This window comes from Leucopleurus acutus (assembly GCF_964270905.1).
Source record: "Leucopleurus acutus genome assembly, chromosome: 9".
Classification (NCBI taxonomy): Eukaryota; Metazoa; Chordata; class Mammalia; order Artiodactyla; family Delphinidae; genus Leucopleurus; species Leucopleurus acutus.
The window spans coordinates 31,138,538-31,165,017 of NC_139144.1; positions in this window are offsets into that span (position 1 = coordinate 31,138,538).

Sequence of the window (26,480 nt, forward strand, 5' to 3'; positions counted from 1 at the left end):
CACTAACAATGAAAGGTCAGAAAGAGAAATTAAGGAAACAATCTCATTCACCATTGCAACAAAAAGAATAAAATAACTAGGAAGAAACCTACCTAATGAGGTAAAAGATCTGTACTCAGAAATCTCTAAGACACTGATGAAAGAAATCAAAGATGACACAAACAGATGGACAAATATACCATGTTCTTGGATTGGAAGAATGAATATTGTGAAAATGACTATAGTACCCAAAGCAATCTATAGATTTAATGCAATACCTATCAAATTACCAATGGCATTTTTTACGGAACTAGAAGAAAAAATGTTAAAATTTGTATGGAGACAAAAAAGACCCCAAATAGCCAAAACTATTTTGAGGGAAAAAAACTGAGCTGGGGCAATCAGACTCCCTGACTTCAGACTATATTACAAAGCTACAGTAATCAGGACAATATGGTACTGGCACAGAATCAGAAATATAGATCAATGGAACAGGATAGCCCAGAGATAAACCCACACACCTATGGTCAACTAATGTATGAAAATGGAGGCAAGTATGTATAATGGAGAAAAGAGAGTCTCTTCAGTAAGTTGTGCTGGGAAAACTAGGCAGTTACATGTAAAAGAATGAAATTACAACACTCCCTAGCACCATACACAAAAATAAACTCAAAATGAATTAAAGACCTAAATGTTAGACCGGACACTATAAAACTCTTAGAGGAAAACATAGGAAGTACACTCTCTGACATAAATCACAGCAAAATCCTTTTTGACCTACCTCCTAGAGTAATGGCAATAAAAAGAAAAATAAACAAATGGGACCTAGTGAAACTTAAAAGCTTTTACACAACAAAGGAAACTATAAACAAGACAAAAAGATAACCCTCAGAATGGGAGAAAATATTTGCAAGTGAATCAATGGACAAAGGATTAATCTCCAAAATATATAAACAGCTCATGCAGCTCAGTATTAAAAAAAACAAACAACCCAATCAAAAAATGGACAGAAGACCTAAATAGACATTTCTCCAACAAAGACATGCAGATGGCCGAGAAGCACATGAAAAGCTGCTCAACATCACTAATTATTAGAGAAATGCAAATCAAAACTACAATGAGGTATCACCTCACACCGGTTAGCATGGATATCATCAGAAAATCTACAAACAACAAATGCTGGAGAGGGTGTGGAGAAAAGGAAACCCTCTTGCACTGTTGGTGGGAATGTAAATGGATACAACTACTATGGAGAACAGTATGGAGGTTCCTTTAAAAACTAAAAATAGAATTATCATATGACCCAGCAATCCCACTACTGGGCATATACCCAGAGAAAACCATAATTCAAAAAGACACATGCACCCCAATGTTCATTGCAGCACTGTTTACAATAGCCAGGTCATGGTAGCAACGTAAATGCCCATCGACAGACAAATGGGTAAAGAAGATGTGGTACATATATATACAATGGAATATTACTCAGCCATAAAAGGAATGAAATTGGATCTTTTGTAGAGATGTGGATGCGTCTAGAGACTGTCATACAGAGTGAAGTAAGTCAGAAAGAGAAAAACAAATATCGTATATTAACACATATATGTGGAATCCAGAAAATTGGTACAGTGAACTGGTTTGCAAGGCAGAAATAGAGACACAGATTTAGAGAACAAGCATATGGACACCAAGGGGGGAAAGCGGGGAGTGGGGGGCATGGTGCTGGTGGGATGAATTGGGAGATTGGGATTGACATATATATACTAATATGTATAAAATGGATAACTAATAAGCTGCTGTTTAAAAAATAAAATTTAAAAAATATAAATTGGATCTTTCGTGTCTAGTCATACAGTTGCTCCTTAGTTAAGATACTCACCATTTCTTTCCTGGACTTGAAAAGATCCTAACTGGTCCCTGGGATTTCAATATTCCCTTTTTCCAATATTCACCTAGGAGGAGAATTTTCCTAAGGTAAATATCTAGTCTAATCATTTTCTTCTCAGAATCTTTTAAATATTCTTATGTCACTTAAATGCTTCTTATACTCTAGAGCCAGTTTTAGTTTTTTGCTTTAACTGCTCTAGCTCCCCGACCTGTAACTGTGACTGTAGCCTCATGCAGCTTCTTCTAGTTTCCTGAACTCAACCATACTTCTGACATTGTGATGCCTTTATCAAAGTTGGGCCCTATTTCTGAGAAGTCCCTCCTCTATCTTATGAATAAGATACAGTTAAAGTCCCTCAATTACCTTTTAATATTACATTTTTAGAACACTCTAAAAGCACAGAATATTTTCCTTTTTTAAATTTATTTTTATTTTTTTATTTTTATTTTTTTGCAGTACGTGGGCCTCTCACTATTGTGGCCTCTCCCACTGCGGAGCACAGGCTCCGGATGCGCAGGCTCAGCAGCCATGGCTCACAGGCCCAGCCGCTCTGCGGCATGTGGGATCCTCCCGGACCGGGGCACGAACCCATGTCCCCTGCATCAGCAGACGGACTCTCAACCTCTGCGCCACCAGGGAAGCCCCCCCTTTTTTTATTTTTGAAATTCTAGAAAGACTGGCTGTGAGTTAAATGTTGTCTTTATCACCAAGAACCTCTTCATTTTAAAGGCAGATATTAGGGTCAAAAAATTAAGGACAAAAATCAGGGTCAAAACTTCACATGATGTTTAAGTGTTAAAAAACAATGTCTTCTTCTCGAGTCTGTTACTGATTTCATTTTACCTTCAAACTTCCAATCTGCTGTTAATGAGTGTAAATCTTAAGATAACCAATTAATTATAGTTTATTTACCTCCCATTGATGTAAGTTTTTAAAATTGTTTTCTGGCTTGTTGCTGTAAAGAAGTCTGTTGTCATTTTAATTAACAGCTACAATTTCTGTCTAGTAGTTTTTTATAAGTTTGATTTTAAATCTTTTATTTATTGCAAAATATAATGTACATTAGGAAAAGAGGCAGAACTTACACAGCTCAGTAAAATTATTGCAAATCAAAAACATATAAGCACCACTTGGTCACAACTCCAAAAACCCCTCTTTTGCCTCCAGCTATCTTCACCAAGGGAACAGTCTTCTGAATTTGATTGTAATAGTATCATTATTTTTTTTGAATTGTACCATCTAAGGATGTGCTCCCCCCAAAAAACTTAGAGTTTAATTTTGTCTTGTTTTTGAAATTACATAAATGGAACTGTGTAGTTAATATATTCATTTTGTCTGACTTTCACTTAACACTGTGAGATATGTCTATGCGACAGTAGATATTTACTTCCTTGCCCTACTGTCTGTAGTATTCCACTGTATGAATATTACAATTTTTTAATCCATTTGGCTGTGATATATATTTAGATTGCCTAAATTTTTTGACTATTAAAAATAATACTGCATGAACACTCTTGCCCATGCCTGTTAACACACACGGGCTTGTCTCTGTTGAATATAATTCTAGCAGTGATGTTGCTATATCATAGAGGTTATCTATCTTCATTATTGACAGATAATTTTAAACTAGCTTTCAGAGTGTTTGTATCAATTGACATTCCCAGCTGTAGTGTTGGAGTGTTCCTTGGGCTCCACGTCTACACCAATACTTGATGTTATGAGTTGGTTTTTATTATAAATGTTCTAATTGATGAGGATTAATATTTCACTGTGATTATAAGTTTTATTTCCTTGATTACTAATGAATTTGAGTGTCCTCTTAACATGTTTATTAACCATTTAGGAATCCTGGTTTTTTTTTTTTGAAGTGAATGTTCAAACATTTGCTCATTTTTTTCCCTCTCTTTTCTTGTTGGTTATTAGGGTTTATCTGTATACATTTGTGCCCCCCTTATCCGTGGTTTCGCTTTCTGTGGTTTCAGCTACCTGTGGTCAACCGTCATCCAAAAATACTAAATGGAAAATTCCAGATATTAATAATTCTGGGGTGTTACACTGCCCACTGTTCTGAGTAGTTTGATGAAGTATCACGATATCCCGCTTTATTCCCCCCTCCTCTGGGATGTGAATCATCACTTTGTCCAGCATATCATTCCTGTTTGTCTCTTACTAGCCATCTCCATTATCACTGTTGAGATAACATAGCCCTTGTGTCAAGTAACCCTATATAATGGCCCCATAGTGCAAAAGTAGTGACGCTGGCAATTCAGATATGCCAAAGAGAAGCCATAAAGTGCTTCTTTTAAGTAAAAAGTTTAAAGTTCTTGACCTAATAAGGAAAGAAAAAAAATTGTATGTGAGGTTGCTAAGATCTATGGTAAGAACAAATCTCCTATTCATAAAATTGTGAAAAAGGAAAAAGAAATTCATGCTAGTTTTGCTGTCACACCTCAGGCTGCAAAAGTTATGACCACAGTGCATGATAAGTGCTTAAAGATAGAAAAGGTATTAAATTTGTACAATAAGATATTTTGAGAGAGCCCACATTCACATGACGTTTATTACAGTATATTGTTATAATTATTCTATTTTATTATTAGTTACGGTTGATAATCTCTTACTGTGCCTAATATATAAATTAAACTTTATCACAGGTATGTAAATATATATAGGAAAATACATTGTATTAATATATATAGGGTTTGGTACTATCTGTGGTTTCAGGCATTTACTGGGGGTCTTAGATGGAACTTATCCCCTGTGAATAGGGGAGAACTACTGTATTCTACCTTTTGTCAGTTATACACAAAGCAAATATCTTCTACCATTTTGTGGCTTGTATTTTCATTCTCTTAATAGCTTTTTGGTAAACAGTAATGTTTGATTTTAATACACTCCGGTGTAATTTTGTTTCTTACTTACCCAAACTTGCTATATCCCAATATTGTAAAAATGATGTTTTATATTAACTTCTATAACATGTATTGTTTTAGTTTTTACATTTAAATCAGTAGACCACTTACAGATGATATTTATACATGGTATGAGAAAGGGTTCAAGTATATTGTTTTCCATATGACTATCACATTGTCCCATCTTTTATTGAAAATACTGTCCTTTTCCCATTACTCTGTAGTGGTACCTTCTCATAGAAGTGTTTCTTTTGTTGTCGTTGTCGTTTTTTACACCTTTATTGGAGTATAATTGCTTTACAATGGTGTGTTAGTTTCTGCTTTATAACAAAGTGAATCAGCTATACATATAGGGATATCTCCTCCCTCTTGCGTCTCCCTCCCACCCTCCCTATCCCACCCCTCTAGGGGGTCACAAAGCACTGAGCTGATCTCCCTGAGCTATGTGGCTGCTTCCCACTAGCTATCTATTTTACATTTGGTAGTGTATATATGTCCATATCACTCTCTCACTTCGTCCCAGTTTACCCTTCCCCCTCCCCGTGTCCTCAACTCCATTCTCTACATCTGCGTCTTTATTCCTGTTCTGCCCCTGAATTTTTCAGAACCATATTTTTTTTTTAGATTTCGTAGAGTTTTTATATATGTCTGAATTTGTTTCTGCATGATCCTTTCTATTTCATTGACTTATCGGTCCTCGTGCCAGTATTATTTTGTCTTAATTATTATAATTTTATAAGTTGTTAATTATGATAATGTTATGAATTTTGATGATATTGTGACAACATGATATGTCCTACCTTTTGCTTCTTCATGAGTGTCAATTATTCTTTCTTGACTCTGCCTTTCAATATAAATTTTGCTTATTTTTTATTATTTTATTTTTATTTGCTATTAATCAAGTTCAAATCTATAGTGACTAAACATTAAGTTGGCAAATGTTTTATTAAGTATCATTTGATACCTTCACTTTTTTAAAGACCCCACAAAATACCTATTTTTTCTCCTGCAATTCTGATGTCAATTAACTATTTTTTAAATGTTTCATTTACTGTGTTTTTTATTAAATAAGCTTATCCCCCCTTCATGCATTTCTCGTTTCTCATACACATATGCACACACAAACCTGACACGATTTTGATCCATTTTGAGAGAAATGAGATGTTTATGGTTTCATGTTTCAAATCCATGAACATGCTCTATTCATTTAAGTCTTCTTTCATTTCTCTCAGTGATATTTTATACTTTTATGCAAGTGACCTTATATATTTTCTGCTGGATTAATTCTAGATATTTGCTGTTTGTAATGTTGTAAATGGTATATTTTTACATTTTGTCTATTGTTTGTCAGTGTAAGAAATAGAAATGATTCTTGCACATTAACTGCTGCTAAATTTTACTGATTACCATTCTTTTTTTAATCAGTTATTTTTAGTAGTTTAATAAAAGAAAAATACCCATTACTTAATTTTTAGAAAGTATAGATTTCAAACTTCAAAAATAGCACAGAAGTTACTATTATTATATAATCAAGAGTTATTTTATTAATGCATACTTAAGTGTCTTTTTTTAAATTGAAGTATGGTTGACTTAGACTATTGTGTTAGTTTCAGGTGTACAGCATAGTGATACAGTATTTTTGCAGATTATATTCCATTATAGGCTATGGGTATAGTCTCCTGTGCTATATAGTAAATCTTTGTTGCTTTTCTGTTTTATGTACGGTAACTTGTGTCTGTTAATCTCAAAACCCTAATTTGTCCCTCCCCTCTTCTTTCTCCTCTTTGGTAACCACAGATGTCTATGTCTGTGAGTCTGTTTCTGTTTTGTATATATATTCATTTGTATTATTTTTTAGGTTCCATATCTAGGTGATATCATATAGTACTTGTCATTCTCTGTCTGACTTACTTCACTAAGCATAATGTTCTCTAGGTCCATACACGTTGTTGAAAATGGCAATATTTCATTATTTTTTTATTGCTGAGTAATATTCCATTGTATATATACCACATACTCTGAATCTAGTCATCTTTTCATGGGCATTAGAGTGGCTTCCATGTCTTGACTATCGTAAATAGTACTCCTATGAACACTAGGGTGCATCTATCATTTCAAATTAGTATTTTATTTTTTTCAAAATATATTCCCAGGAATGGAATTGCTGGATCATATGGTAGTTCTGTTTTTAGTTTTTAAGGGACCTCCATACTGTTTTCCATAGTGGCTACACTAACTTACTTTCCCACCTCAGTGTATGAGGGTTCCCTTTTCTCTACATCATTTATAACATTTGTTATTTGTAGATTTTTTGAGGATAGTCATTCTGACAGGTGTAAAGTGATACCCCATTGTGGTTTTGATTTGCATTTCTGTAATAATTAATGATGTTGAGCAGCTTTTCATGAACTTAGCCATCTGTATGTGTTCTTTGGAAAAATGTCTATTCAAGTCTTTTGCCCATTTTTAGATTAGATTTTTTTTGATATTGAGTTGTAGGAGTTGTTTGTATATTCTGGATATTAACCTCTTGTTGGTTGCATCATTTGTTAATATTTTCTCCCATTCCGTACATTGTTTTTTCTTTTTGTTGACGGTATCCTTTGCTGTGCAAAAGCTTTTAAGTTTGATTAGGTCCCATTTGTTTATTTATTTATTTATTTATTTTAGTTCTTTTGCCTTGGGAAATTGATTTAAGAAAATATAGCTACAATTTAAATCAGAGTGTTTTGTCTACACATGCTTCCAGTTCTATGGTTTCATGTCTTACATTTGGTCTTTAAACGATTTTGAGTTTACTTTTATACATGGTGTGAAGGAATGTTCTAATTTCCTTGTTTTACATGTGGCTACCCAGCTTTCCCAGCACAACTTGTTGAAGAGACTGTGTTTTCTCCATTGTATATTCTTGCCTACTTTGTTGTAGATTAATTGACTATACATCCCTAGGTTTTGTTTGTTTGTTTTTTTGATGTGATTTTAAATGTGATTGTTTTTTTACTTTCTCTTTCTGATATTTCGTTATTAGTGTATAGAAATGCAACAGATTTCTGTGTATTAACCTTGCTGAATTCATTTATTCTAATAGTTTTTGGGTGGAGAATTTTGGATTCTCTATATAGAGTATCATGTCTTCTGCAAATAGTGACAGTTTTACCTCTTCCCTTCCAATTTGGATAACTTTTATTTATTTTTCTTGTCTGATTGCTGTGGCTAGGAATTCTAATACTATGTTAAATAGATGTGGTGAGTGTATGCCCTGAATTTAGTGAGAAGGCTTTCACTTTTTCTTTATTGAATATTATGTTGGCTGTTGGTTTATCATAAATTGTCTTTATTATGTTGAAATATGTTCCCTTATACCCACTTTTTTTTTTTTTTTTTTTTTTGCAGTATGTGGGCCTCTCACTGCTGTGGCCTCTCCTGTCACAGAGCACAGGCTCTGGACATGCAGGCTCAGCGGCCATGACTCATGGGCCCAGCTGCTCCACGGCATGTGGGATCTTCCCAGACTGGGGCATGAACCCATGTCCCGTGCATTGGCAGGCAGACTCTCAACCACTGTGCCACCAGGGAAGCCCCCTATACCCACTTTGATGAGAGTTTTTATCCTGAATGGATGTTGAATTGTGTCAAATGCTTTTTCTGCCTCTGTTGAGATAATCATGACTTTTATCTTTTTTTTAATTGATGTTTTGTATCAACTGAATGATTTGCATATGTTGAAACATCCTTGTGACTCTGGAATAAATCCAACTTGATTATGGTGTATGATCCTTTTAATATATTGTTGGATTTGGTTTACTAATGTTTTGTTGAGGGTTTTTACATCTATATTCATCAGAGATATTGCTCAAATTTTGTAATATCTTTGTCTGATTTTGGTATTAAGGTAATGGTGGCCTCATAGAATGAATTTGAGCTTGTTCCCTCCTCTTCAATTTTTTGAAGTAGTTTGAGGAGAATAGGTGTAAGTTCTTCTTTATATTTTTGTTAGAATTTCCCAGTGAAGCCATCCAGTCCTGAACTTTTGTTTTCAGGGAGTTTTTTGTTTGTTTGTTTGTTTTTGTTTTTTAAATTACAGATTCTATTTCACTTCTAGTGAGCAGTCTATTCAAATTGTCTGTTTCTTCTTTTCTCAGTCCTCATAGGCAGTATGTTTCTAGAAGATTGTCCTTCTAGGTTGTCCTATTTGTTGGCGTATAACTGTTCACAGTGCTCTCTTACGATTTTTTTTTGTATCTCTTGATCTCAGTTGTTTTTTCTCTTCTTCCATTTTTAAATTTTATTTGTGTTCTTTTTTCTTCTTGGCAAGTCTGGCTAGAGGTTTGTCAACTTTGTTCATATTTTCAGAAAAACAGCTCCTTGTTTTATTGATCTTTTCTATTGTTTTAAAAATCTGTTTTATTTATTTTCTCATCTTTATTATTTCCTTCCTTCTGCTGATTTTGGGTTTTGTTTGCTCTTTTTCTAATTCTTTTAGATGGTAGGTTAGGTTATTTATTTGAGATTTTTCTTGTTTCTTGAGGAAGGCTTGTATTGCTATGAATTTCCTTCTTAGAACTGTTTTTGTTGTATCCCATAGATTTTGTAAGGTTGTGTTTTTATTTTCATTTGTCTCTAGGTATTTTTTGATTTCATCGTTCACGCATTGGTTTGTTAGTAGCATGTTGTTCAGACTCTATCTGTTCATTCTTTTCCTGTTTTTCTTTCTCCTGATTTTCTTTCTCTGGTTGATTTTCTTTCTCTGGTTGATCTGGTTTCTTTCTCTCTCTAGTTTCATACCATTGTGGTCAGAAAAGGTGCTTGAAATAAAAAAGACAAAGTCTACCGGACCACACCTCCTGCCCCCAAGCCTCTTCTGTATCCCTAGATTGAGTCTTCTCCCAGGACCTGCCTGCTCTGGATCAAGCACCAAGCTGTGGTGTGCAATGGGCAAGGCTGGAGCATTCACTCAGCTGGGAGTGGGGACTATGGTGTGTTGCTTGTGGTGGTTCAAGTAGCTGTGCAGCCTTTAGAATGAGTGGAGACCAGGTGTTCACACAGCTGGTATTGGGGCGTGTGGTGAAACAGCAGTCACTCATTCAGAGCTCTCTTTGCCCTCTCTGTTGGCAAGCCAACATCTGCACATGCTTCACGGGTGGATTCTAGGCTTCTCCATCCTTTTGTCTGCCCCAGGGGTTCTTCCAGCAGTCAAGGGGGCTTGTCTTCTCCACATACAAACCCAGGACTGGGATGCCCAGTCTGTGGCTTGACCCACTTGTGTCCCAGGGCAATAGTCTGTCCATGTGGTCTTTGCTTTTTTCTTAGGCCCTTCCTAGAGGCACAGGTCTCAACCTGATGCTTCTTTCCCCCCGTCGTATCCAGTTATTTGGGAATCTTTCTTGCAGCCTGGATTGTATAGTTCTTCTGCCTTTTTCCAGTTAGTTTTCCATGAGAATTTTTCCACATGTAGATGTACTTTGATGTGTTTGTGGGGTGAGGTGAGCTCCATGTCCTCTTACTCCACCATCTTGATCCCCTCCTACTGATTCTAATTCTATATTTGTTTCTTATTTTACATTTTCTACAAATTCCATTATCTGTGAACAAATTTAAAGATTTAAAATGTCTCCTTTTCAAAATCTTATGTCTGTCTTTCTCTTTCTTTTTTTTTAAATGTACAGCTTAGAACCACCAGTACTAAATTGAATTAAAATGATGTTAGTGGACATTCTTGTCTCATTCCTGATCTTAAAAGGAAAGCTTTCAACACTTCACCATTATGTGTGATGTTTGCTATGGGTCTCTTGTGGTTCCTCTTTATCAGGTTAATATTTCCTTCTAATCTTAGTTTGTTAAGAATTTACTACAGGAATTAGTATCTAATTATTTCACTTGTTTTGCACCTATTGAGATGATCATAAGATTTAATTACTTTTTATTTCTCTGTGATTAGCAGGAAAGAAGTTGTACAAAGACATAGATAGTGTTAAGAATACCCAATAGGAATTGGTAGAGCACCTCAAAACAATTTATAGTGGGGAAGCTTTTTTTAAAAAATGTTTATTTTATTTATTTAGTCTCATTTTTTTGGCTGTGTTGGGTCTTAGTTGCGGTGCATAGGATCTTTGTTGAGGCATGCGGGATCTTTTTCATTATGGCGTGTGGTCTGCTTGGGTTTCTCTCTAGTTGCAGTGCACAGGCTTCTCTCTAGTTGTGGTGTGTGGGTATTTTTCCTCTGGCTGTGGCTCCTGGGCTTCAGAGCACATGGGCTCTGTAGTTTGTGGCACACGGACTCTCTAGTTGAGGAGTGCAAGCTCAGTAGTTATGGCGTGTGGGCTTATTTGCCCTGCGGCATGTGGGATCTTAGTTCTCCCACCAGGGATTGAACCCTCGTCCCCTGCATTGGAAGGTGGATTCTTTACCACTGGACCACCAGGGGTGTCCCTGGGGAAGCTTTATTATATCAAAGCCAAAAGGATAGGAAGGCAGTGGTTACCTAACTTTTGTGAAATACAAAGCTGTAAGAGAGGACCACCTAATCGAAGCTTTAATTTGGGGTTGATAAATGCAACAGTCCAAATGGACAGCATGATGGAGAGAAAACTGCATGAATAGATATCTGATATCACTTTTCTATTGTCTTGTTTTGCCAGTGTCTTCCACTGACATATCAGACTAGGAAGCAGTTGAAGCTTATCAACATGCCAGGGCACAGCTTAGGGCGGAGATGAGTAAAGAACGGTCGTAGAGATGCTAATGGGAATAATGAGAAGAGATCTATTAATGTGGTGAGTTACATGGATTGATTTTGAAACCATATTGCATTCCCAGTATAAATCCAACTTGAGTGTGACTTATTATCCTTTCAGTGCATTGCTAAATTTGGTTTGTGAACATTTTATTTAGGATTTTTACATATGTGATCATAATAAGAGTGATTTTTATTCATGATGAACTTATCAAATTTTGGAGTCAAGGTTACTCTGGTCATATAAAGTAAGGTGTATACTACCTCTTTTTCAACTTTCTGGAAAATTTTGTAAATGATTAGTGTTATTTCTTCTTAAACAGTTTGGTGTAATTCTCTGCTTATGTCATCTAGGCTAGAGGTTTTGTTCTTTTAAAGTTTTCTGATTAGAAATTTAATGAATTATTAGTAAAGATCTATTCAGGTTTTCTATTTCTTCTTGTATCAAATTGGTAAGTTATCTTTCTCTAGATATTAGTCTATTTCATGTAATTTTTCCTTTGTTCTTGGTAATTAAGTTCACGATTTCTTGTTATTCCTTTTTAATGTCTGTAGAATATGGCATAAAGACCCCTTTTTCATTCCTGATGTTGGTTATCTAAGCTTTTTTTTTCTTGATTATGGGCTTATAAGTTTTATTGTATTTTTGTACAACCAAATTTTGGTTTTATGGATCCACTTTTCTATTTCATAAATAGTTTCTCTTAAATAGTTTCCTTTCCTACTTTTTCTTTGTATTTTAAAAATTATTTTGCTAACTTCTAGTTATAGATTCTTAGCTCAATGATTTTCAGCATTTCTTTTGTTATAAAGTATACATTTATATCATAAATCCTCTAAGCATGCTTTTAGGTACATCCTAGAAAATCTGTGCTGGTATTCGCAGTTTCATGCAGTTCAAAATATTTTCCAGTTTCTGTGATTTTTCCTTTATGTGTGGGTTATTTTGAATTCAATTTCTTAATTTCTAAATACATGAGGATTCTCTTGTTACTTTTATTTCTTGACTAAATATTCTGCATAAAATGCAGTGCTGTGAAATTTGTTGAAACTTTGTTATGGTCTGAATGTTTGTGTCCCCACAAAATTCATATGTTGAAATCCTACTGCTCAATGTGATGATATTAGGAGGTGGGACCTTTGTGAAGTACTTAGGTCATGAGGGTGGAGCCCTTAAGCATGAGGTTAGCACCCTTATAAAAGAGGTCCCAGGGAGCTTGCTAACCCCCTTATATCATATGAAGATACAATGAGAAGTTTGTGATAGGTAAGAGGGCCCTCATGAGACCATGCTGGCACCCTGATTTTTGAACTTGGAGCCTCCAGAACTGTGAGAAAAAACTTTCTGTTGTTTACAAGTCACCCAGTCTGTGATATTTTGTTATAGCAGCCTTAATGGACCAAGACAGACTTGCTTTAAATCCAACATATGGCCATTTTTGTAAATTCCTCTTGTGCATTTGAAAAAAAATTTGTCTGTGTTTCTGGGTGGTTGTATTTATGCATATGTTCCTTACGTCAAAATTGGCTAACCATGGACTTAAAATTTTTAATCTTACTGATTTCTACCTGATTTCTCTCTCAGTTATTGAAAAAATTGTGTTATGATTTCCCATAATGATCATTATTTCCTCTATTTTTTTCTGTAATTTGGTCAACTTTTGCTTTAGAAAATTTTAGAATATGTTATTAGGTACATAAAAATTTGAAATTATTATATCTTCTTGGTGAATTGAACCTTTATATGATGGTGAAGTGTGCCACTTTATCACTAGCAATGCTTTCTTCCTTAAGTCTTTCTCTGGAATCAATGAACATGTGTTAGATTGCCTTTAATTAACATTTGCCTAATTTTTAAATCATCTTCCTCTTAGTCTTTCATATTGTTATGTTTTAGCTGCTTCTTTGTGTGCATGCAGCATTTAGGGGTGTGTGTGTGTGTGTGTGTATGTGTGCATGTGTTTATTTAGTCTGACAATTTTGTATTTATTTGCATTATGAAATTCATTGACGTTAAATGTTATTACTGATATACTTGGTTTTAAGTAATAGCTTTTTTGATTCTTTCTATTTGTCTTGTCTGTTTTATATTCTTTTCATGCCACTTTTTGGGTTAACAGACTAACAATTTTATTTACTCCATTTTCTCTCTATTAGCACCCCTTTTATTATTTCCACTCTATCAGCATTTTAAAAGATTACCCTATAATTTACAGTATGTTATCCTGATTTTCAAAGTCAAATACTGACATTTCCCTCATCTTGAAGAATAAAAGGACTTTGATCACTTTAATTCTTTGAACCTTACCTTCTTCCCCATGCCATTAGTTTCTTGAGCTTTCATTTTATATATATTTTGAACCCCATGGGATATTATAATAATAAGAGAACCAATATTTATTTATATTTACTCACAAATCTACGTTAACACGTTTTTGAGAATCAAGCTATTTCAAAACTGACCCACAATATCTGCAAGGCCATGTGTGCATTTCACCCTTAGTTGTGAGGTTCACAATATTTAGGTGTCCTAACTCAAAACAGGCGGTTCACTGTGGCCCCTCACTTTTCAGACATTGAATGCTAATTCCTAGTTGTCTTAGCCCTGTGATGATGTTGAAAGTGTGGCTTACCCCAGTGGAAAAAGAGATGCTAGGTACCAAATTAAGTCTCCCTGGTATATCAGCCGGATCCTCTGTATCTTGACTCTGTCTCTAACACTTCTTTGTGGGTCTCCAGATTTTCTATTCCTCTCAATGGGATGAAAAAAAAAATTAATCAGTCATTATTAGAAGTCCCATTTCTTGATGTTTTGAATAGCTTGTAATATTTTATCTTTATGTTATTATTTTGACTCAATTTGCTGGGTGGCAGTGTTGTTTAATCTTATTTCTCTCAGTATGAGGTGTAATTAAGTATGATGACTCAAGTTTTTTCTGTGTTTTATAAGTTGTTGGGAGTCACCTCTCAAATGGTTTCTCTTTCCAATTCTCTATATCTTCTCCTTCTGGAACTCACAGTAGACAGTTTTGGAGCTGTCTAGTCTTGCTTCTTTATCTGTTAACCTTTAAAAAAAATCTGTGTAATTTTGTATGATTTCTGATAACTATAGTCTAATATACTCTCTCTAGTTTTGTCTTAGAAACTGTCTACTTCTGTCTGTCTGCTGATATTTTAATTTTAGCAACGCATTTTTTATTTCTGTAAGTTTTATGTATTTTGCAAATGTAACTGTCTGTTTCGAAATCTCCTGTATTTACTTTATAGCATATATCTCTGCCTTCATCTATTTGAACTTTTTGACAAAACATATTTTATTCTCTTTCAGATTGCTCTAATTTCTTAAATTGTATGATCCCAATTGCTCTTTTTTTTTCACTTGCACATTCTCCTCCCATTTTGTTTTCCTTTCACGCTTTGTACGGTTGGACAGTGACCTTATCAAAATGAGTTGTTTTCCACATGAACCACACATGTACCCTAAGTTATGCATGTCCTTAATGTGGCTGCTTTACATCTGACCTACGGGTTTTCTAATTTGAGGCCAGTTTCATGGTAATTTCTAGGCTTATGATTTCTAACCCCTATGTTTACAGGTGTGGGCTTCAAAATTGCACACGTGACTATCTTTACATATGGTCAGTGCCCACTTCTGTTCTACATAGGCTAATGGAAAGAATTTTGTTAGTTTCCTGTTTTATAGATGGTTCTCAGCTTTATGCTGAGAGATTCTTTCCAGATTCACAGCTTACTGGGACCTGTGACCTCAACTTCAGTTCCTGCATGGGTGTTAACACCCTAGTCCCTTAGGTACATCTCATCCTGATAGTCCATGGGTCATTTGCCTTACTTCCCATTCCTGCTATGGCTTCTTTCTTTCTTCAACTTCAGCTACCACTTTTTTTTTAAACCTTTCTTGCTTTCAAATTTAGCCATGTAAAAAAATTGCAAAAACCAAACACACACACACACACACACACACACACACATTGATTTGTTTCTGGCACTCTGTTTCATGTGGGTTGAGAGAAGAGTTCCCTATGTTTTCCATTTTCAAATTTTCAATCTCTTACCATTTTTTTCTTAACCAAGATTACATCTTGATCTTGTCTTTGACTCAGACCTTATCTCAACCATTTCTGATATTCCACCTGGTGAAGTTAGATGCAGTACTTCACTAAGGGTACTTGCATTTTTTCACCTTGAAACCTGGAAAGTAAGAAAGAAACCCCACTTCTCCAAGATTCTCCAACATATCTGGGTATTTCTTAAAACACTCCTCCTTCAGGAACTTTGCCTCTGAATATAGAGACTTTACATTTAATGCTGTAACCATAGAACCTAGAATAATAACTCATACCTTGTAGGCACCAAAAACAAAAATGTTATTAAATAAATAATCAGTAAATGGAAAAGTAAACTGGGCAACCGTATCCAATTCTGGTCCATATTTCTTTTTATCTATATTTCTTTTTTTTCCTCGGTTCCCTCTTTGCCATTAGGAAGGGATTTCCTCTTACACTTCCTGTTACTTGATTACGTTCCTCATATCATACATATCCTGAGTTCTCTCTACCCATGGTTTACATTAAGACTTTATTTTGTGTAAACCAGGCTTGCTTTTAACATATGAATTGTTCCCTAACAGAAGTTGGGCCCACTCACGGACATGCAGTCGAGTTGGTCTATTTATTTACACTGGGTGTGGGGCAGGAAAGTGCAATGTTTATTGTAAGGCCCCATACAAGCAGTCCAGGACAAGCTAGTATTCAAAAGGCACAAACTCGTCGATGGGTTTCAGGAAAACATTTTTAAAAGCCAGGTAAGGGGTGGGGTGTGTTGCAGGGAATGTGATCAGCTCATGCCAATTCTCTGATTGGTGAAGTAACAGGGCGGTGTCACAGGGATTAACCATATCTATTCTCAGGCTCCAGCAGGCCTGGGGACTATGTGCTCATGGTCATCAAGTAGTTAACTTCTTCCATTTGGTGGGGATTTTCATATGTAAGACAACTCAGGAGATGTGCATCGGCTACTATTATCTAGGTACTTCAGAGAGGAGCTAAAGCAGAGAATAGGGGGGAGGGGTCTGTTCCAGGAAGTTTTCATAGGGTCCTGCACTGCTATAAAAGGAGTGTTTTTGGAGTTTGTAAAATACTTGACAAGGCCTGATAACTGTAGTCTGCAATTTAAATCTGTTCAGTGACTTCTCTGTTCTAGGTAGTTGATACTACTTTAGCCCTTAGCAATTAAACTTCCTTTACTAATTTGAATACTAGAAAGACTTCTAGGATTGGGGAAGGAGATATGATTCACTAAATGATGCAAGGTTCACAGTTGAATATTTTCAAAATATTACACCTATTTCAGCAGGAAAGTTACAAATATACGGAGGCTCCCTATTTCACAAATACTGACAACTTTGAAGAGATTAAAAACTGTAAATTGGACTTTAAAATTTTGAGGGTGGAGTTCACCTTGTGTTCTAAAAGAAGACATAAAAGGAAGTCCCCCTGGGCTTAAGTGGATCATTGCATCTCTGTGGACTCTCATACTGGCTGTACTGGCTATACGTATTTACTTCTGTCTCTCATGTATGTGAGCCCCTTTGCTTATTCTTCACAATTCAACCTTTTTTCAAGATGTATTGAATTTTTAGCTCCAATCCATGGCTATTCTTTACAACTTCCTCCTTCTAGTAAGATCTGACCGATCCTCTTTCACTTTTTCTCCCCTTAGTACTTTCTGCATACTTCTCTTCGAGCACTCATGACAAGGTATTATAGTTATTTGCTTAAGTGCCTTTCTCCTCTTTTAGACTTGAATTCCTTGACAATCTTTTTCTTCTGAATTTTATGCAGTGTCTGCAACATAGCACTGCTTAATTGTATTTGAATGGATGAATCAAGATATGTTTTAATGTTTTTTCCTTCTTTCCTCCTCCTGTACCATCTTCACAACCCTGGCTTCTTGCTTCTCTTTTCCACTGTATTAAGCGATGAACACTAAAGTGAATGACAGGGAATTCCCTGGTGATCCAGTGGTTAGGACTCCATGCTTTCACTGCTGAAGGCCTGGGATCAATCCCTGGTCAGGGAACAAAGATCCCATAAGCCATGTGGTATGGCCAAAAATAAATAAAATAAAAAAATAAGTGAATGACAATAGGGTTTACATCTACTTAAAGAAACCTCTGGCTTCTAGTAGATCTCCATTTGGTAGAATGAGTGGAACAGACTGCTTGGTGGATGCGTAGATATTCACATGGGTGCTCTCCAGTGCCTCCTGCCCATGTCTTGCATTGCTCCTGAGTGCCCATGTACAGACTCTTCTGACCAGCAGTAGGAATATAGAACAAATATTTTTTTAAAAAATGCAATTGTTCCTAACCAACCAATCCTCCTCTTTGTTACAAGACACATTGCTTTCTTTGGGGCTGAATAAAAACAAAAATTCATTCTTTTTGCTAGAAAGGGAGCATGTTTTGGCAAGCCAAGAATGTACGTACAATGAAGGGCCATCAGAATCATCAAAGTTCAAATTTTGGTAAATCCAGGTTTTAGGGCTGAATGTATCTTATCACATTGCACTTTGAAAATCAGTAATCCCTGTATGGCATATGTATCCTTGAATTACCTACAGTTTTCAATTAAGCAAACCATGGCATTCCCTAGACATTATAAATAAACATAGGTTATTGTACTTTTAAATTATGCCACTTTCAAACATTTTTCTGCTTGTAGCATCAAATCTCTTTCATTTTCAATTTGCCTCTTTCAAATGAGTGCCCCATAGGATGTGCCGTGTAAAAGTGGAAAGTCTCTCTTTATTTCTGCCAAGTCTAATTTAGATACCACTAAAGCTTCCAACAAGCATACGTGGGAGAATGAATTTGGGAGAAATTGTTAAAGCAGAATGGTTTATGTCTGCAGCAGTTGGAAGAAAGGGTAAACGCTATTGAGAAATGAACTTTCACTAACCAAAAATAAAAATGCCAGAAGTATGTAATTATCTTGAATGGTAATGAGTTTTGGAGAGTTATCTAAAATCTATAGGTTAATTGAAGAACTATGTTTCTTTTCGAGTATGATATGGCCTTGAGTTAATGAACCACAGCATCCGTGATATGGCATTTTGTACTGTAGGGTATATTTTAAATGAAGCTTAAACAAATAAGAACTCGCCATTCTGCCCCAAGCAAAACTAAATTGTTATTAGTTTTTGCACAGCAAGAGGCAAACATTCTTGAAATAATTGGACAAGATAGGATATTATTCTTTTTTTTTTTAAGTCTTACGTAAAACATATCTTGTTTCTTCTGAATTGGTTCTGTAGATTTGAAAAAGGATCATGATCAGAGTTGTGGCATGGAACAGAGCCATTCTTTACAAAGAAGATTAATTGTCATTGTAAAGTACAATTGATGTAGAAGCCGAGGAAATTACACAGGATTTCTAACTTGATAACAGTACAAACTTACTTTTGAATTAATTCCCAATATTGACTTAATCAGTAGGTATTTTCATGCACATAAAAATTATGAAAAACATTAAAAAAATACACTACTAAACCAAAGCACAATTTCTATGATTTTTTTTTTTTTAATTGAGAGAAACTGGTGTGGAAGTGGAGATGAGGCCAGGGGAATAATGTAATCCTTTATAAGAGTAAATTGTTTTCCTACTGCTGATTGCATTCTAAAACAATTTGTGTCTGTAAAGTCTGTTTTGTTCCATTTCTCGTTCTACGAATAAGAAAATGAGACCCAGATAATCAGAATAATTAGACTAAGTTTTTAACACCATTATATACTTATCTTTTGAGATTTAGAACCAGGAGTCATGAATACAAGTCAATTTTAACTTTTAGAAAAAATTCATATAGAAAGCTTAATGAAAGAAAAACTAATGTATATTTCAAAAGAGTTATAACAACAACCTTGACTCTTGCACGATACAAAATATAGTTTGCTGTTACATTGATCCAGCTACCCTGGTGCTTAGAGCAATATTTCTCCAGAGCAAATTTTTTAACAGAAAGCAAAGATATAAGAACAGGTTGCCTATGGCCTATTTCTGAAACCTTGGGATAAGGTGACTGATAACTTATCAAACTCAAGCAACATATTACTTCCCAGTAATCTTCCTCCTGTTTCACTATGATGTCTGTTTGCATCAGCATTATTGTTAGAAAGATGGTGATAATAACCCAGCACATTGTGTCCTGACTGCAAGGAAAACAGGCTAGGTGTGAAAGGGGGTCTGTGCAAAGTTAAGGAAGTGCAAGTGGCAGAAAACCAGCAAAATTGTGGAGCCTCATCAGGAAAAAAAAGACCCACTCCGTAGTGACAGTGGGGATCAGATCCAAAGAAGGTCGTGGGGAATTCAGTTTGGTCCTAGGCAGCTCAGTCGTCAGTATGGAGAACCAATGTGTCCCAACTTAAGAATATTGCAAATGGCTTCAAAGGCTCACAATGGTGAAAATTGGACCAGGATTATTAAATGAAACCTGTAAAAACAAAAAAGCCAGGGTACTAAAACAGTGCTGGAAGGAAGGGGTACAGGATGCAGCCCTTGGGAAACGGAAACAACAGGAATGAAACAGGGAAACAGACTAAGAGGAGGTAGTGGTAGTTAGCTATTCTGTGGAAAGGAAAACACATATTCCATTCCATTAATACAAAAGCCACAGGCAAAACATGACAAAGTAGGAAGCCTAGCCTTTTCCCAGAATTACTCATAGTACCTGTCCTTCCATTATATGAAGTTTTTCACTTCTGGTACTTAGGAGATCTGAATATGCTTTTGAAACTTGGTTTTCAGGGAGACAGTTATTGCTCTGTTATACTTCTGGTCCATTGTGTTTCCCAGGAGAGATGGTGAATGAGGGAAAGCTTTTAGAATTACCCCAATAGTTATTTCTGAATTCTTAGTCTACTTGCTTGTCAAATTCTATTGATGCTACATCGATAATATTTTTCCCCATTTCCACTTTGGTGTCTTAATTCCTTCTCTTTTCTTCGAAACTCATCTCTGTTTCTCTAGTATTGTTCATTCTAATGCAGTCTGCATGATATCAGAATTATCTTGCTGAAGCACAGATCAAGCCAAATCATTTCCCTGGTCAGACTCACCTGATGAATATCTACTGTAGAGAAAAAATAAAGACAAGTCCTTTAATATGGAAACCTAAATATCTCACAAAAGTATACTTACTTACATTTTACAATCCATCTATTAAGCAATGTGCCTTGTTCTTAGGTTATACTCTTCCTTTATCGTCCCTCCATTGTTTTCTTTCAAAATCGTATCTATTCTCTTGAGAGCCTGTATTGAATACTTGCCATCTCCAATCAGCGCTCTCAGATCACCTAGTTACAATATTCTCTTCTCTGGCTCCCATAGCACACTGCTTAGATATCTATCTAAGTATCTATCTATCTAGTATCTATCATACATTGCATTACAACAACTTATTATAAATTAATATCGTCTGTCCTCCTTTCTAAATGAAGAACTAATTGGAAAAAAAGAAGCCTCGGATCCTGGACGAAAGGCTAATGATCTGGGATGGGTGGGAACTTTGAAGGAGCGAGAATAAAATAGGATGATGTAATTTGGAGAGAGATGTATGTGAGCTTCTTAAAGTGGGTCAAGATCAAGAAAATAGTTGTGTTTCACTTGAATACTTAAAAAAAAAAAGGTCTGATGTAGAAAATGCTCTTCATATACTGGATGTGATAACCCACTCCACAGATATTGATCAGTCCCTGTCTCTAGGTAGCGTATTTTTTTAAAAATGGTTCTTGAAGAAAGGGATCCCAGTGGTAAGGATGGAGGTTGTATACATGTTCTCAGCCTTTCGACTGTCCCTCATAAAGACAGACAGGGCTTTAACCATGGCTGGTGACCAGTTTTTCACCCACAAAAACCAATTCTTGACTTCTAGTATGGTTTCATAGCTCAAATAGACAAGAAAGTTAGGTGGTATCCAACTCACTCAAATGAATTCCTTACATTATTAAGAAAAATATACTGGAAGACAACCTATTCTGAAATTAGTTTTCATTTCCCTGTCTTTCATGCCTCTACTAGTATTACGGACTTAGTAGTGCTGCCTTTTATATAGCTTTGGTTGCACTAACTGAGGAACTCAATTCACATCAAAACGGAAGGTTAGCGTAAAATTCACTGCTCTTAATCGTAAACCCAGAAGCAATTAACTGACCGTCTAGAGCAGCGAAGTGCCCGTTTGAGGCTCATGTTCTAACAGGGAGAAAATAACTTCAGGGGTAAGTGTACTCTTACAATATCCAGTATGTGTTCTGAAATAACTGTGCTGCTTCAATTTAACCTCATAGTCAAAATTCACTGGTCCATCCAAAAGTTAAAACGTAGAAACTGTCCTTATGTCTTGGGAGGCAGTGAGGGAGTGGATATCACAGCTCTCATGATCTCACCTAAAGTCTTAAAATGTTGACTTCTCATCTTCATGTCTCTGCTTTCTGATAATTTGACGGTTTTATTATACATAATCATGGGTTCATTGAAGTGGAATCTGAGAAGGTCTTCTAACGATTATGAGTTTCTCATGCCACTGGAAAAATGGTAAAATAAATAAAGGTGGAGAGATGACATTATGGTTGGGCTGTTGGGTAGGATGATGTCTGGAGACACAAAATAGGAAAAGGAAGAAGTAAGATTGGAATTACATCGAAGGAAAGAAGAGAAGTGTTTTATTAACTATTTGAGGGCTGCAGTGTAATGGACATCTTTTTTATGTTCAACTTATCTTTTTACTTCACTTTTAAAAATTATGGATTATGTATATATATTTTCTTTGTCATTGAGGTAAAATTTACAGACAATAAAGTTCATGTATTTAAAATTGTACAGTTAGATCAGTTTTGACAATGTACAAACTCTTGTAGCCACCACCCAAATCAAGATATGGAGTAGTTCCATCATATCAGAAGTTTCCTTCATGTCCCTTTTGAGTAAATCCCCCCACCTCCCACCACTGCTAAGCAATTACTATCTGATTTCTATCACTAGAGTTAACTTTTCAGTATTCTTTGACTTCATGTAAATGGGATCATGCAGCATATATTCTTTTGTATTTTGCTTCTTTTGTTTAACATTAGGTATTTAAGATCGGTTGGTTCATTTATCAGTGTTTATTTTGTTTTGCTGAGTATTAGTTTATTGTGTACATATACTACAATTTGTTTATCAGTTATCCTGTTGATGGACAACCAGGTTGTTTTCAGTTTTAGGCTATCACGGATAAAACTGCTATACAGGGCTTCCGTGGTGGTGCAGTGGTTGAGAGTCCGCCTGCCGATGTAGGGGCCGCGGGTTCGTGCCCCGGTCCGGGAAGTTCCCACACGCCGCAGAGTGGCTGGGCTCGTGAGCCATGGCCGCTGAGCCTGCGCGTCCAGAGCCTGTGCATCCGGAGCCTATGCTCCGCGACGGGAGAGGCCACAACAGCGAGAGGCCCGCGTGCCGCAAAAAAACAAAAACAAAAAACTGCTATACACAACGTACATTTTCTTTTATCTTAGGGAAATACATAGGAATGGAACTGATCTTAATACCTAATTGTTCTTTGAGTTCTTAGTCATCTTCCAAATGTAGTCTTAGTTCCAAGATGTACCTACCAGTGGGTTAGCATTTGAATCTCTCCTAGAAGAACTGAACACTTCAATGAAGTATCTTAAAGATAGAAAGTAGTTGGTAGTGAGTCATTGTAACGACATGTAATAAAAAGACAGTATTCTAAGTACTATAACTTCTTAATATGTTTTACTATCTAGCAGTGTTAGTTCCATGTCAATGCTCTTTCTGGGGCAGGATCTGTAAAAGAATTATTATTTTTTAATTAATTTTTATTGGAGTATAGTTGATTTACAATGTTGTGTTAGTTTCTGCTGTATAGTAAAGTGAATCAGTTGTACATATACATATATCCACTCTTCTTTAGATTCGATTCCCATATAGGTCATTACAGAATATTGAGCAGAGTTTCCTGTGCTATACAGTATCTTCTCATTAGTTATCTATTTTAAATATAGCAGTGTGTATATGTAAAAGAATTATTTTTTCCTGCTTTTTTAAAAATATGAACTAATCAGTTAAAAGAGAAATCTTAATGGTATATTATAAAGTTTGCATTAAAGTTTTAGATTGAATTTGGGAGAATTGACATACTGCTGGATCGTCCTATCTAAAAATCGGCAAGTTCTGTTTTCTGGCTTTCATTAGCAACTGAAAATTATCTTAATGTAGATAATGCCCATTGCTTCTTAAATTTAAATTTCGCTATTTTTAAGTTCCTTTTTTAGTGTAAGTTATACAGAGCTGGTCTCTGTTACCTGTAGTCAAATCTTAATTGAAACAATAAATAAGGTGAGGAGGTTTCTATTAATCTGGGTAGAGTCTCTAACATGATTCTTTACTGATGGATAAAAGTAGTGCTCCCGGGCTTCCCTGGTGGCGCAGTGGTTGAGGGTCCGCCTGCCGATGCAGGAGACACGGGTTTGTGCCCCGGTCCGGGAAGATCCCACATGCCGCGGAGCGGCTGGGCCCGTGACCCATGGCCACTGAGCCTGCGCGTCCGGAGCCTGTGCTCCGCAACGGGAGGGGCCACAACAGTGAGAGGCCCGCGCACCGCAAAAAAAAAAAAAAAAAAAAGTAGTGCTCCCTAAATTTAGAATTGAAAAGTTGTTGGTTAGAGGATAGAAAATTTGCATTGCAGACAAGGAGTTTTCTTTGGGAAATATAATCAAGAACTAGGCTGTTTTCTTTTTGATGCTCAATATTAGACAATTCAGATGAATTTGCAAGTCCCCAACTTAGGTCAAATGGCAGGAAAAAGACCCAGGTATTTAGAGAAGAAATTCATCAAAAAGAAGTGAGACGTTTTGACTAGTGATCCAGGATCAGCGCCAAGTCTGGGATTATTTTAGGGACAGGCTAGTGCCAGACAAATGGATGATGGTGGAATTCTTTTTCAACTAGCCCGTTAGCATGGTATGTATGCCCTTGGAGGAAAACTGGGTATATGAGTAGGAGTATATGGTATCTGTGAATATCAGAGAGAGATAGAAAGAGAGGAAAAGAAAAGACAGAAACTAATTCACAAAATTATAACACTGAGAGCACAGGGAAATTTTGGCATATAGCCAGTAGTAACTGGAGAATGTTTCCAGCTTCAGGGGACATATATAAATTCAAGCTCAAAAACTGAGGGAAGGGCAAACAAGACTGAATTGAATGCTAGTGATGTGTATGATTTAAAAAATATAGGATCTTTTATATCTGAAGAGGGAGTTGTGAGATATACTGTTAGAAATTACAATGGAAGTTTTTTTATGTTTGTTAATATTTAAGAATTTAAGGAATATATTTTGCTTTTATAAAATTTAAAAATACTTCATTATTAAAAAGTAATTTTTAACTACTTTTTAATTCATCACTAAATGAAATTCAATATAAGTGATTCTTGGTCATCTGTGAGAGTTCTGTATCAGTAGCTGTAATATGTTGTATCTATAATCTCTATAATTAGAACATGTAAGGGCCTCCTTAAATTGGCATGGTTGCTTAATATATACAGTTTGACTTAAAATTAGAAAATATTGCAAGGTGAGATTCTCTTTTTCTCCCAAAGGCAGAAAATTAGTAAACAGTTAAAAAATATTTCCCCAAACCAACTAAATTCATTTGGCTTAAATGAAATAAAATGCTGGTTTCTATCCAAACAAGTCTGATTTCTTTTCAAGATTCAATACTAGACTTGACATTCTACCTATAGATGCCAAAGATTGAGGGGAAAATGTACGCTATATGATCCTTTACTTTTTTTCTAAAAGTCTGTTCCAGATTTTTTTCCTTTATTGTCAAAAGAAGACCAAAGGGAATTTATACTACTTTTATGGTTAATGATATGTGTTATGTGCCCCGTACTTTCTATTAGTGCAACATTTTTTGTTATAAGCATGTAGGTTATCAAGTCTTCAATATCTCCATCATGAGTAAATAGATTATTTAAAACACCAGCTTGGATTTTTTTTTTCCAAGTGCATTCACATTTCTAAAGTGGAGGTGAACATTATTCAAGGAAAAGCAGATTTACAAACAGGCAATATGATCTTCTGACATACTATATTCATGAATAATCTCTTGAAACTAGACCTGAATTTGGCTGATTCTTCAGAACTTGCCCATCTTCGTTAAGCATCCACAGGCCATCTGGATGATCTTTTTAGCAGAGTGCTCCCAAATCAAATGATCTAGTCAAGAAATATAAGAGCTCAGCATTGAGGAAGTTTGTTTTTTTTTTTTTACAAGTATATCATATCATAGATCTGACCCCAATTACCAACTTCAATTCTTAAAATAAAAACTTTGAGGGCTTCCCTGGTGGCGCAGTGGTTGAGAGTCCGCCTGCCAATGCAGGGGACACGGGTTCGTGCCCCGATCCGGGAAGATCCCACATGCCGCGGAGCGGCTGGGTCCGTGAGCCATGGCCGCTGAGCTTGCGCGTCCGGAGCCTGTGCTCCGCAACGGGAGAGGCCACAGCAGTGAGAGGCCCGCGTACCGCAAAACAAAACAAAACAAAACTTTGAGCCCAAGCAGTTTTGAAAAGCTCACTGCCAATGTTGCTGGTAAGGTGCATAGTTTACTTTCCGGAAAGACTTGGAGTCAGAGCAAAAAACCCACATTTACAATTTTTAAAAGGTTCAGAAATAATAGATTCTAAATTTGCACTGAAAATTAGTCTGTTTCCAACTCTTTGATCTATTAGTGATTCAAGGCAAATTGAACTAGTATTTCCTTTGTGAAATGCAGATGATGGTTTATGGTTATCTATATATATGGTAAAAGTTTGCATCTGTATAAATAGATCCATATATAAACATTTTCTAAAATCAAAGGACTACTCTGTCCACATTTTATGCCCTCAGCTT